Source organism: Kryptolebias marmoratus, linkage group LG17, assembly GCF_001649575.2.
Source record: "Kryptolebias marmoratus isolate JLee-2015 linkage group LG17, ASM164957v2, whole genome shotgun sequence".
In the NCBI taxonomy this organism is placed as follows: domain Eukaryota; kingdom Metazoa; phylum Chordata; class Actinopteri; order Cyprinodontiformes; family Rivulidae; genus Kryptolebias; species Kryptolebias marmoratus.
In genome coordinates this window covers 20,135,726-20,148,403 of record NC_051446.1, presented here as the reverse complement: position 1 = coordinate 20,148,403, position 12,678 = coordinate 20,135,726, and the positions used below count along the sequence as shown (strand labels likewise).

General features: G+C 41.4%; 1 protein-coding gene across 6 annotated transcripts in view; it reads left to right on the top strand.

Moving 5' to 3' along the window:
• The window catches only part of ctbp2l (C-terminal binding protein 2, like), a 102,682-nt gene that overhangs the window by 61,732 nt on the left and 28,272 nt on the right, over positions 1 to 12,678 (top strand). The gene's annotated exons all lie outside the window — the stretch shown is intronic.

Here is a 12,678-nt window from a genome sequence, read left to right as displayed (position 1 = left end):
CTACTAGTAGTCAAAGTGCATATGGAGTTGGAAAATAATGTTTCATCTATTTGAAGGCTAGTCTTAAATGCAGCAAAATATGAAAAGGTTGGAAGGCTCTGAAAAAAGTCCTGAATACAGCAGGAAGTGCTCATTTTCAGCTTTGTGTGGCTGGATGTGAAGGAGCAGACAGCAGGACATGAGGACAAGCCCTTGTTTCCTCTGTCTGCTTCTTCCTTGGTCTAGCACTGTTTAATGTATAGAAATTGCAGTGGAAAAGTACTATGATCGCCGTAGTTTTTACCACACTGCAACTAACCAAACTAAAACTACAAACCAGTGAAAAGTCGACGCCGAGGGACTGTTTTTGGTACAGATGTCTACAAGCAAACTGAGACGTTTGATAGAACTCCCACACAAGTTGTTTAGCCAAGGAAAACAAGCACACAATAAAAAGTGACTCCAGTTTTAGAAGTCAAGTGGGTATTTTTTTATTTTTAATGTCAGTGCTGATCTTTAGAAATCAGGGCAACCACGAGCCATTGTGTGAAGCCAGCTTGTTTACTTGTTTTTGGCTCCAAAATATCAAACTAGATCAGTTTAATTTCTTCTAACATTACACTTTACAAAGATTTGAGAGAAGAAAAAAAATCTGTGGTTGCTTTTGATTTAGTGATTTAACCCCGGGATTCGATGCACATCAGTGCACATTTCTACAAACGTTTGTTCAAGACTTGCTGTTAATGCATAAATTTATCTATGTTTTTTTCTCTGAATGAAGCATTTCCCATCGAGACACTTTCATATATGAAACCCCAAATGTAGGAATTAAGGTTTTCCCATTTTCTCTGGTAAATATGCCGCTGCTCTTCATAAACAAGATGTAAAACAGGTTGGAACAAAACCAAACTTGCGACTATTGATCACCATTTTTTTCTGTTTTATTCTAATTTTATTTTATGCCTAATTCAGATACGAGCAGTGATGGTTTGTTAGGATTATTATAGAAAAGCCCAGCCAGGGACAAGGGTTGCAAATTAGAACTCCTGTATGCATTTCAACACAATGGTAACGTTACTCTAACCTGACAGATAAATAAATAAAAGTTGGCACATTATTTTAGTTTGCTTTTAATAGGATCTTCTGATGCACCGAAAATAAAGCCTCCTTACCATGAAAGCACCACAGTAATAGGAAGCAAAGTATCAAGCATAACACTGCGTTGCCCACAAATTTCCCTGCCTTTTAATTGGCTGTGTGTGCTCAGGTGTGAACGATGCCAGGCACTAATCCTCCTTAATAATCGGCTGACCATTCAGACACTTTGCGCCCATTCAGCATCCACAGAAAGCTGAAAACTTTAATAAAGGTTAACTTAACTTTCACCAAAAAAATACATGACTTATCAAGACCTTTCTTACTTGTTCTGTTGATGCAAAAGTAATTTATAAACTCTTATTGTGGACAACTAATAACTTATGGTGCCTTTCTAGGATCAGGCAGAGTATCAGAGTGGGAAATATCCACTATCCAAATATATGTGTGTGTTTGTGTGCACTATACAAAGTATTTGTGTGTCAGTGGGAGAGTGTGTCATCCTGATGAACAAAGTCAGAAGACTAAAATGCCATCAGTCACAGTTTTTAAAGTGAAGATGTAAAATCAGGTTTCTGGTTCCAGTTCTTAGCTTTAATTTCAGTCTTGGCGTTCACCATAAGGCAAAGGGTTGGAAACGTTTGTGTCTATTATCTGCTAAATTTACAAAAGTCAGAGAAGTCATAGTAACCTAAATCAAAGCATTTGATAACCTGCACCATGCGCTCTACAAAGCTGGTAAACGGCCGCTGTTGCCCTCCAAATTTGGACTCTTATCTTCATCTGCAGCCCTTCTTTCATCTGTCTGTAGTTTCCTGAGAAACTGCTAAATGTTACACGAACTTTTTACTATCTGCTGCCCCATCTCCACTCAACCCCCCCTCCTGTATTGTTTGTGTCCTCGGGGGAAATATAGCCGGAAAAATCTATTTTTCCACTACAGCAGGTTTTTTTTTCCCCCCTCCTCTCTTTCACTTAAAAGCAAAACAAAACCAAAGTGTCGTGGAGCTCTGTCCGCTCCCCCCCCCCACCACCACCACTTCTCCATCGCTGTTTTCTCATGGTTGATATTTCCAACCCATCAGTTGCGTTCACGGAGGGATTAATGGTTTCTGTGAAGCCAGCCAACCCCGTGAAGGGAACGGGGCTTTCGAGTGAATGAAGAACAGCTGGTCTTCCCCTGCTCATGACAGCTTGACTGTTTTGAGTGTGTTTGCGTTTGTGTGTGTGTGATAGTAACGTCTGACCGCTGCACATGGTCCGAGGCACTACTCCTGGCCTTAAAGTTGACGATGAAGTTCAGATTTGCCCCTCATTCGATTGCTGCAACTGTTAAAAGATAATTAATCCCACTGATGGGAGCTTTAAATGTTTTATTATGAGCGTGCAGCTTGAGTTTCTTTCTGTTTATCCTCTCGAATCAATTCAGTTCAGTTTAAAATTATAGATGCCATCTAATTGCGCTGAAAGAAATGGTTTAATCACTTCAACCTTCGGAAACCTGCGGTTCTTTGGCTTTAAATTAGGCTGTATTAATTAGCTTGGATGAATGTGTTAATGAGGGGACATTAGGCAGCCTGGTTGGGATTAGGTTTTAAAGACATGTTGATGGTTTAGATAAAACATTTATTAGTGTTAATGAAGAGAAATATATAAGAGAGATGCAGTCTAAATATAAATGAGGATCTTGTAAATATTTGTAGATGTCTCTGAAAATGGAAACAAATGAACTTTATTATCTTTGGAAGAAGATATTGGTTTCATTTAAACTAAAACAAGGCTAAAGAGAGCTATAAATCTGTCAGTTTTAGTAAATCTTGTACTTCTATTTTAAATAATAATAGTATGTGGTTTTTAGCTTTACGGAGGTCCAGTTTTCGTTTTTCTTACAAATATTTTCCCTGTAGAAATAACATGATAACTTTTCCGTTCCCTCAAAAGTGTCAGCATAGTGTTTTGCCAGCGTTATGCTATTTCTGGCTAGCCTTTTGCTGCTTTTAGCTCACATTTAGCTGTTTTTAGTTAGCATTTTGCTTGCAACTCTCAGCGTTCACTCTGCACATCCAATTTCTCTCGTTGTGAGTTATTCCAGGTTATTGGAAGGCTGTTTTCCGATCATTTTTTTTGCTGTTTACATTAAAGTGCATATTGGCTAAATGTCTCCAGGCCCCTGATTGGCTGCCTTCTTCCTAACAATAATACTTTACATTTATTACATACTTCTTGTTTTTAAAGAGAGTCTCACTGTACTAGAAAAAAAAAGACAATTCTTGTTCAGAGGAGCAAACACAATAAAACTTAAATCATATTTAAAAGGAATTTATGTAGGAGTTAAATCCGAATTCTGAAATGTTTGTTGCAGCATTTTAAATTGTCTGTAAATTTATTTTTAATCACATGCTTTGTTGTTCATTTATGTAAATCTAATCATTTTATTAAAGAAGGTCAGGCAAAACAAGTTTTTGAATTAGGACTGTAAATATTTGGTTTATACGTTGAGAAGATGTCAGGATTTCTGTTTTAGGACAACCTGTTGAATTGAAAAATGAAATAAAATTCTGTGTTTATGGCTGTCAGTCACTTTCTCTAGTTAGTTTAATAGTTAGAGTTTAAGATTTTGACTCAATCTTGTATTTATGATAGAAAACAATGCGGATATGAAGCTTTATTGCTAATGATAAACGTAACCAAATGATTGACGGTATAGTTGATTAGTTCTGGTCAGTATTTGAAGCTCTCTGTGTGGATGTTTTAGCTACTTTTTGCCCCATCTGAGACAAATTCCTATCAGTTTAAAATGATCAATAACAAGTGCAACTGATTGGACTTCCTCTGCATTGTCTTTCTCAGCCCTAAAGGTAACTCGACAGCATTCGGAATGAGATGAAAAGTGTATTTTTTTAAAAATCTGTGTGTGTGTGTGTGTGTCCTCATCTGTTTGATTGCTGAGATTAATCGTTTAGCTGTTTTAGAAGACTGCATTGTCACGTTTGTTCTCCTTGTCTCCTGATTTTGCAGCAGTTCTGTTTACATCTCAGCAGCACCAGCGCTTTCTGCACAAACTGCCTTCGCTTTGATACGATCCTCCCAATTATCTCTCATCAATTCTCCGGTATTTTACTCCCCTGTCTGTGCAGAAGCCAAGCAAGGAGACGGGTTTTTTGGGGCTGGTTGAACAGCAACAGCTGCATCCACTTAAACAGACAACTACCTCTGCACACCTCCCCACTCCTCCTCCTCCTCCTCCTCCTCCTCCTCCTCCTTCTCCTTCTTCTTTTTTTTTGTAATCTCCCTCCCCCTCTGTCTCCCTCACTCAGTGGTGGGCAGGTCACCCTGAATTATTCATCAGTGTGAAATGAAAAAAGCTCATGGATATTGAATATCTCTTCTGAAGTGGTGGCCAACATTGTGTGTGTGTGTGTTTTTTTTCCTGTTTTCTTTCTTCTTTTTTATTTTTTTCCCTTTCCAGCTGAATCGAGTAAAGAGCGGCAGATCTCATTGCCAGGGTATTTCAAAGGTTAACCAATTGCTTTACCTTGCACACATATTTACTTTTTTCATGGTCTGTGGCCAGCAAGGTGGGGGTGGAGAGTCACGGGAGGAAGAATAGGACTGAGGAAGACAGGAGACGACTAGAATAGAACTAAAACTGAAATGGTAATCTGGATCTTTGGGGCGATTTTTCCACTTGGAGGAACTTTCCTGGTTGTTTATACTCGTCAGATGTAGCGAGGCCTCTCTCTTCCTGGAACGAGTCCGCCTTCGGTGGTTCGCGGTCGTCCTCATCGACCAGTTGTCGTCTGTTTCCCATGCGGCCCCTCTGTGGTTCCCCATTGTTCTCCTCCTAGTCTTGTGTTTTGTTTTTTTGTTTTTTTCCTCTCTTTTTTTTTTTGCGGTTTGATCTGTGGCTCGTGCTGCAAATCAATGCTACCGGTTGCCATCCGTCCAGCTCACTCGCCAACAAACACGGCAGTGCCTCTCAGAACATCTCCCATGTGAAAACGTTTAGAATAGGCAGCGAGGATTAGTGGGAAAAATCCTTCAAGCGTCAGTGCTCTGTTTTATTCAGCCTTTTTTTTGTTTTTTTACATCTTGGAGACATTATAGTCACATGCTAATCTTTCTTTGTCCACCGTTTGCTGGCATTGGTGTCTTTATTTTTCTAATGGGCAGACTGGATGTTAAAACGCTGAAGGGTAAAGACTTTAAAAAGCTTTCTTTACGCCAAAAAAGTGGATTCTAAGATTCATTCTTTGATACCTTTCATGCCAGAGTTTGACTAAGATCATCTTATATTGAGAAAGGAAAGAGTCCTAGCCGTATTGGTCAAACCATGAAAACAATGTTATGCATGATCTCATGCAGTATCACAAGATGTCACGCTCAGAGTATGCGTTGTGTTTGACTCTCAGCTACGACCACATCAAATTTTAGCCCAACATCTATAAAACTGACTGAGTTATAGCCTTTTTTGTGTTTCAGCGTCGAGAGATATTAAATAAAATCTGCTCTAAGTGCCAGCCCCTCTGTCCTTGTTTTACATGCTGCATAGTCAGTATTACTTTTATTTGTTTAATAATACCTGAGAGAACTGTGCAGGACTGACCCTGTGTGTGTCTCTCATCAGCCATTATGTTAGTACCATGTTTCTTCTCGGTCATTACAGTCCATTTTCTTCTAATACCAGTTTCTACCTCAGCGCCGACAATTACCCAGGAATCCTTTTAAGAGTATTCCCAAGCCGTACAAAGACCAAATGTTCGTGCAGGAAGTAGCCAGGGCTTTAAGTGGCTAACCTTTTCCAAACTATTTTTAACAGAGGCATAATGACTGACAATTGGAGAGAAGAAAGCAATTTGATTTTCCTTAAAAAAAAAGGTTTCCAGGGAACATTTTTGGAGCTCATTTGGTCATTCGTTATTCATTTCTTTAAGAGCATCCTGTTACCTTCAGGTTAATGCGCTTTAACCTTATAGAAACAGATGTCATACGTGGACGTGTTGTTGGCGTCCGCGCAGCCCGAAGGTGTCAGGTGTTCACGTTCGCTATAGTGTTCCCCAAAATGCAACCTTCAGTTACAGTAGGTTTCTGAAAATCGTAGGTTCTGGGAAAAGAGGCTGCGCTGCACAAGGAAGTGTGAAATATCATCTGCCACGGTGTAGGGAGGTGGATGAGCAGGTGGGTGGGAGTTGATTTCCACAGGGGTGGGTATGATGATGAAAATGGCTGTAACTCTTCAGCAAAGTGAGCTTTAAAAGGCTGTAAGTGGACACCGTATAGTGTCTGAGGGCTGACTCCGAGCTGACAGGACCCCGTGACCCCAGAGTTTTTATCGTAATGGAGCACAGCTGGGTTGCAGCTTGGATGGGTTAATAGCCATGTGACAGCGTTTTTTTGGGGGGGAGGGTGGGAGGAGGCATTGTGTGTGTGTGTGTGTGTGTGTGTGTGTGTGTGTGTGTGCGTGCATTTTATTTACTCGTGCACGCTGCATGGCACGCAGGGCGGGTGGGACTTTGCCAGGCCAGATGGCTCATGTCACTGAAAGAAGAGGAGGAGCGATGGAAGGAAAAGGCAAAGGAGGGAGCTCTGAGTTGGCCTTAACGGCACTTGAGTGGCGTGTCCCCAGAGCCGCCACATCTGGAGACCACCTGCAGCTGGCTGCTTGCTCCATCCTCATCTAATTCCCTTTAGCTCACTTTCTCTTTCCCAGATGGGGGAGGTGGCAGCGGTTACGGCGGGGCTGTGTTTAGCCAGGCTACGCGCCCATATTTCTGCAACTTTAGCGTGTCTGTTCTATGGGAGGAGAAGGAGGCCGCGGCGGCGGTGGCAGTGCAAAAAGCGTAGCGAAATATCGCTTTATTTCATGACTGCAGCAGCCTTTGAGAGTTGTGGGCATTGTATTTGTTATATTTCTTGTTTTATTCCTCCCCGAGTTAAAAAGACAGAGTGAAAATGTTCGCTTTTCTTCCTTTCGCTCTCGCTACAACTGATCCAGAGGCCACAGGGGGGCTGTTCCTGCCTGGAAGATAAAGCCCGCCTGCCCTCCTTGGCTACCCCCAAATAAAATATGCTCATTTGCATTCCCATGCTGTAATTTATCCCTCCTCTCTTTTTCTTTCTTTCTTTCTGTTTCACTATCTCTAGCCTTCATCCCTACATCATCTCAGCCCAGTCCTTGCAGTTCCGCAGGGACTGAGGCGTGGGAGGAGAAGAAAAGAGGGGAGTTGGAGAAAACAAAAGCAAAGAGGCAGTGTTGACTTAGGTTCATTATCTGGACAGCTGCTGAGGGGGTCTTGTGTGTGTGTGTGTGTGTGTGTGTGTGTGTGTGTGTTGGCATATATGCCTGAGGGGTGGTATTTACCCTGCCTGCTTCTACCAAGGCAGGTGCTCCTCAGTGGATAAACCTGAGCGTCTTAAATAAATACTAGAACAAATTTGCATTTTCAGCAAAAATGCAGCGTGAACACTGAGTGCTGAACGCCTGCTGAAACCAGCTGAAGAAGCTGAAACGGACTTGTTAAAGCTAAAAGAAGTCACCAACTTCAAGCTAGAAAAAGCAAAATGCTAACTAAATGTAGCAAAACGCTGGCCAGAAGTTAAAAATGGCAAAACATTAGTAGTAGCAAAACGCTAACCACAAACTAAAAGTATAAAATTCTAATTAAAAGCTAACAGTAGCAAAACACTAATTAAAGACTAATAGTAGCAAAATAGCTGAATGTGGCAAAAACAGTTGCTAAAAGTAGAAAATACCAGCCTAAACCTAAATGTGGCAAAACACTGCCCAAAAGCTAAAAGTAGCAAAAGGCTAGCTGAAGTAGGTTTTGAAGAAAACTTATTGTGGGAGATTTAGATGATATTCGTATGAATTTCAATGAGGATTTTTATTTTCTTCACTGAAAACCAGGTTTTGAAAAGTCTAAAAGTTAGAGAAGCCAAAAGTCATAGTTTATGACTATGGAAACATAGTTCCATAATTTGTGGAACCACTGGTATGCAAGTCTTTTGTAAGTTGTGTATAATTTGTCTGTGTGTCTGTAGTATGTGTTTGTGGACTATGAGTCTGTTTAATAAAATTATCAACATAGCACACCATTCCTGATCGACATATAAATGGTTAAAACATCACAAAGTGTGCAGCATTGTTTACCTAAACAAGTAAACAATGCTGGGAAGGCAGAACCAGAATTTACACAATTAACCAAGCATCGCAAATTATACTAAAAATTATAGCAAATTATACCACTTCTTCACCTTTTGTGTTTAAAGAATGTCCAACGCATCGACGATGGCCTAATCTGTTTATCGGTGTTGGACGGTGGGGGTGCGACTGTCGAGTCTGGTAAGAGGAGTTGTTTTCGTCATCACAGATTTCAGCTCCTTACCCGAGTTGCTGAGTGGGCAACCGTGGTTTTTAGCTAAGATGATTTTACATAATTCATTCTCTGCTCATGAAGTGGAAAATAACTTGAGATGCTCAAAAGAGGGGTGAGGCAAAATGGAGCTTTTCAGCTCCGATTTGCAAGGAATGGCTCGTGCCTTGGTCAGACTGAGGTGAGATTACATTCCTGTCGCGAATAAATCTCGGCAGAGTTTTGGTTCCTTCGTGACATCAGTGCAGTTTTGCAGAAAACAAATGTTTTCTACTTACGGCCAGTCTTACAAGAGTGAAATTATTCTGCCCCGAGTGATGACTTTGTTAAGCTTCTTTTTTATCAAAGCACTAGAAAGTCTAAGGATATTTGCCTTTAGTTTGAAAATGTATGTTGTATATACATCCATTTTCTTATTATGCATAGTTGTGCTGTGTTAATACAGGTTTCTTTACCGTAATTCTGTGGAATATCATTGATTTTTATTTGTGGTGTTTACTCCTCCACTGGAGACGCAGTCAGCGTTATTTATCTGAACTGCTTCTATAGAAAACAATGAACTTTGAATTCCACTACTGCCCTCATTGTGCCTGCCAGCTCAGATTGATTTCTTGAAATATGCAGATTAGATCCATATCAAAACCTCTCCAACAGACCTTTGTTGAAAAAAAAGAAAAACCCACAGAGGATTATGGTGTCATTAGTCTGACTCACTCTGATTTCAGTGTTGTTGGTTTTTCTGAAAATAAACACATAAACAAATGGATATTAGACCTCGGACGTACTGTATGTATTTCTTGTACAAAGGGACAAGAACTGTGACAAACTTGAGTCTTTAAACCAGTTATTTTTTTTATTCAGTGTGATAGATTTTTCAAAGTGTTACAATCGAATAATGAAATAATTCAGAAATGAAAGGAATGCACTCTTTTTTTGCTAATTGTACGTCATTAAGATTCACTTTTCCATTTGGATCCAATCGCACCTCAAAAATGCGCTTTTTTGTCTCTTGCTGCACACAACGCCGTAATATTCAGTGTCTGTTTCAGATTGTTGAATTGATTGCCACAAAAAGCAGATAAACCGCAAATGCTTAAATCCATTGTTCGCCTGCCTCGTAGCCTCATCTTCAGTTTGTAGCCAAATCATTACAAAAGTAAACCGTAGCGTTTTTACATACGAGCGCAGGCGGCGGGGTGTTTTGTATTTCGTAAAAGAAAGACATGGGTATTCTCCGGAGTAAATCTGCTGCGAAGCTGAACTTCTCTTAACCCGAGTCCTGCATCTGAAGAGAACCCCTGAACCTCGGACCAAATGTGGTGAACCCAGGCCTCGTCTCCAAGCGGCAGGTTGGCTCGCTCTACCACTTGCTTCCTCAAAATCCCTTTAAGTGCTTTGGGGGGGGGGGATTTAACCAGCCTCTACATCCAGCTTCCTCTCAGCAGCACTTACAGGAAAAGGGCACGTATGGTATAATTAGGCTGGTTAAAGAAGAGAGCTTCCTTTCAGTGTTAAGTCGGCGCAGACTGTAGGGAGGCCTGGACCATTTGCTGGGTCTTCCAGAGCATGACTGCTGCTCTTCGTGTTTCACTGTGCCAGGAGTCGAGGCTCGAAACTGGCATGCAGCTGGAGGGAAATTGCAGCATGAACTCTGCATTTGAAGTAATAAATGTAATATTATTCTTAGGAAACACTGAATCTGTATTTCAGGAAAAATGGCACAAAGGCTTAGTTTAAACACAGCTCGTTTCTGAAGTTTAAACAGATTGAAACTAGAGGTCGAGTGCAAGAAGATGTGATTTTTACCCACTGACAAATCAGACTAGTATGTTTGTAATCATGTGTTCTTCAAAGCTGTGCACGGACTGTTGCGCTCAAAGGTGCGGTTATGTGGCAACGATGTCTCGGGGACAAACAGATGTAGGGTCTGGCCGCCCTTCATCTGGAAAAGTAGCTGTTTGTTTGTGGGGAGGTGTCCCGCTGTGCCAATCTGCTCTTATTACTGTTCAGTCGCCCTCTCCAAGTATGGAACAACATCAACCGTTGGACTCACGAACGTATAGCTGGTTGTTTACAACAAGCCTTTGGCTGCTTATTGCTTATGTTTCCTGTGCAATGATTGCCTCATTCTTTTAGGCTTTAAAATAGAGGAATGTAAAAATAAATAATGTAATGTTCCTTCAAACAAATCGAACTGGCTTCCATAAAACTCTGACCTGGATCCACTGTACAAACTCAAATTAAAAAAACAAAGTTAAACCACAAACAACAACAAAAGGTTGTGACTTTGAATATTTCAAAAATCACTGCTCATCCCTAATAGCAGCTCCTGTGTGCCTATTAAAAGAAACGTTAAGCAGATATATATTTAGGTGGTGTGTGTGAAGCATTTATCTTGCCTGCAGTAGATTGTGGTCAGTGCTCTTTCAGTTTAAGGAAACCCGAGAGGATCACTGATAGGTGAACTAATCCAACAGCTACTCAGTACCAACAGAAAAGAAAACCTTCATCAGCTAAAACATGCTGCCTGTTGCAACACTGATCGTTTTTACTTTAAAAAAAAAAAAGGTATTTGCAAAGTAAATGGCGCCGTGTGATAATCCGCAGCGTCGAATTTCCTCGTTTATTTGAAAACGTTTGAGGCTGAATTTGTTCTAAGTAGTAAAAATGTGCAGTAACTGTGGCTCACTTCTCAGAAATATCCAAACTGAGATTTATAATCACTCACTTTGGTTCCTCCATTTGGTTCATAAAGTCTCTTTGTTAGATTTGTATTGAAGTAAATTAGCTTCGAAAGCCGAAAAATACAAATATTTGAAGGTTTAGAAGTATATTCGGCTTCGCTGTCTGCGAGTCTAACAGCTATCAAGACCTCAGTTTAGTTGTTAGCTCTTTATTTAATTACTTGATGTTATTTTGCCCAAACTTTGGTGACAAATAAAACAAAATAAAGCAAAAACGATCACCAGAAATGCCTTTGAGTGGTTGAATTTATAGACAGAGCAGCAGTGAAATAACTTGGTGAGTTGGCAGCGTGAGTGGCTATTTACACAAGTCTGCAGGGTTTTTTTTAATACTCTTCATCCTCTGCTGCCCATTCTGAAAATATTCCCACCCTCCCATAATAGCTTCATGTCTTTTAGGAAGTGATCCATCTACCATGTTCCATATTATCATATAGCTGTCAGTCACCCCCACCCCCTTCCTGCTCCCCTCTGCTGCACTTTCTCTAATGTTATTGAAGACAGATAGATCAGAGGGGGCAACCATCTCCCCACACTCCATCAGGACTGTGTATGGGTGTGTGTGTGTGTGTGTTTGTCTTGCCAGCTGACAGGAAGTCGTTGCCTTTGATGGTCACACTCCTCAGATGTGTCATTTCTGCAGACGGTGGCTCAGATGACATGCCGTGTCGCTGCTTGTTGGGCCTTCGGTGTGGAGGAAAAAAAAAAACAGCCTTGAAAGTTAAACACACACGCACACGCGCGCACACACACCCTCCTGAAAACAAACATGAAGTGAAAGCACATCATTAGACCAGGATGGACTCTTCCAGCCGTCCTGTGAGCAGAAACTGCCCGAGCGGTTCCACCTTTCCACTTTACTGTCGCTGGTAATCGCTTGTGGCGCAGAGCTCTTTGTATTTCGGTCGCGCTTGTCATGGAGCCGATGAGGTGTGTACATGTGTGTTGTTGTTGCGCGCCGGACTTGCTGCGGACTGGCAGAGAGGCTTCCTTTTGTTATTCTAAAGAGCTGCTTGTCCTCGCGGTCATTCAGCAGAGCGATCTGACTCTGGGCCCCCACCGCCGCCATCATCCCTCCTGAGACCAAGCTGTGAACACACTCGCCTCCGATGACTCCACAGCTGCAACAACTCCACAGCTGTAATTTGGGCTAAATGCTGCATTGTTTTTCTTTTTAATATTCACAGACACACATTTTGGTGTGCTGTGCTGCGTTTTTACAGAGAGAGAGGCAGTGTTTCCTCCAGGTAACCCCCCCAAAAATGTCACAGTCTCCATGCAGCTTTCTGTCCATGTATGTTTGAGGATAAAAGCCGGGCAGTTCGGATCTTTCTAAAAGTGAGAAGGGGGATGAGGTTGTGTAAGTAATCGGGAGGAAAAGTAGGTGAGGCTGCGAGCGAAACCAAAGCAAGAGAGTGGCGGAAAAAGGGGCAGGCGTTCTCGAAACGCTGAGGAGTCCAGATCAGAAATAAAACAGGGAGAAAAAA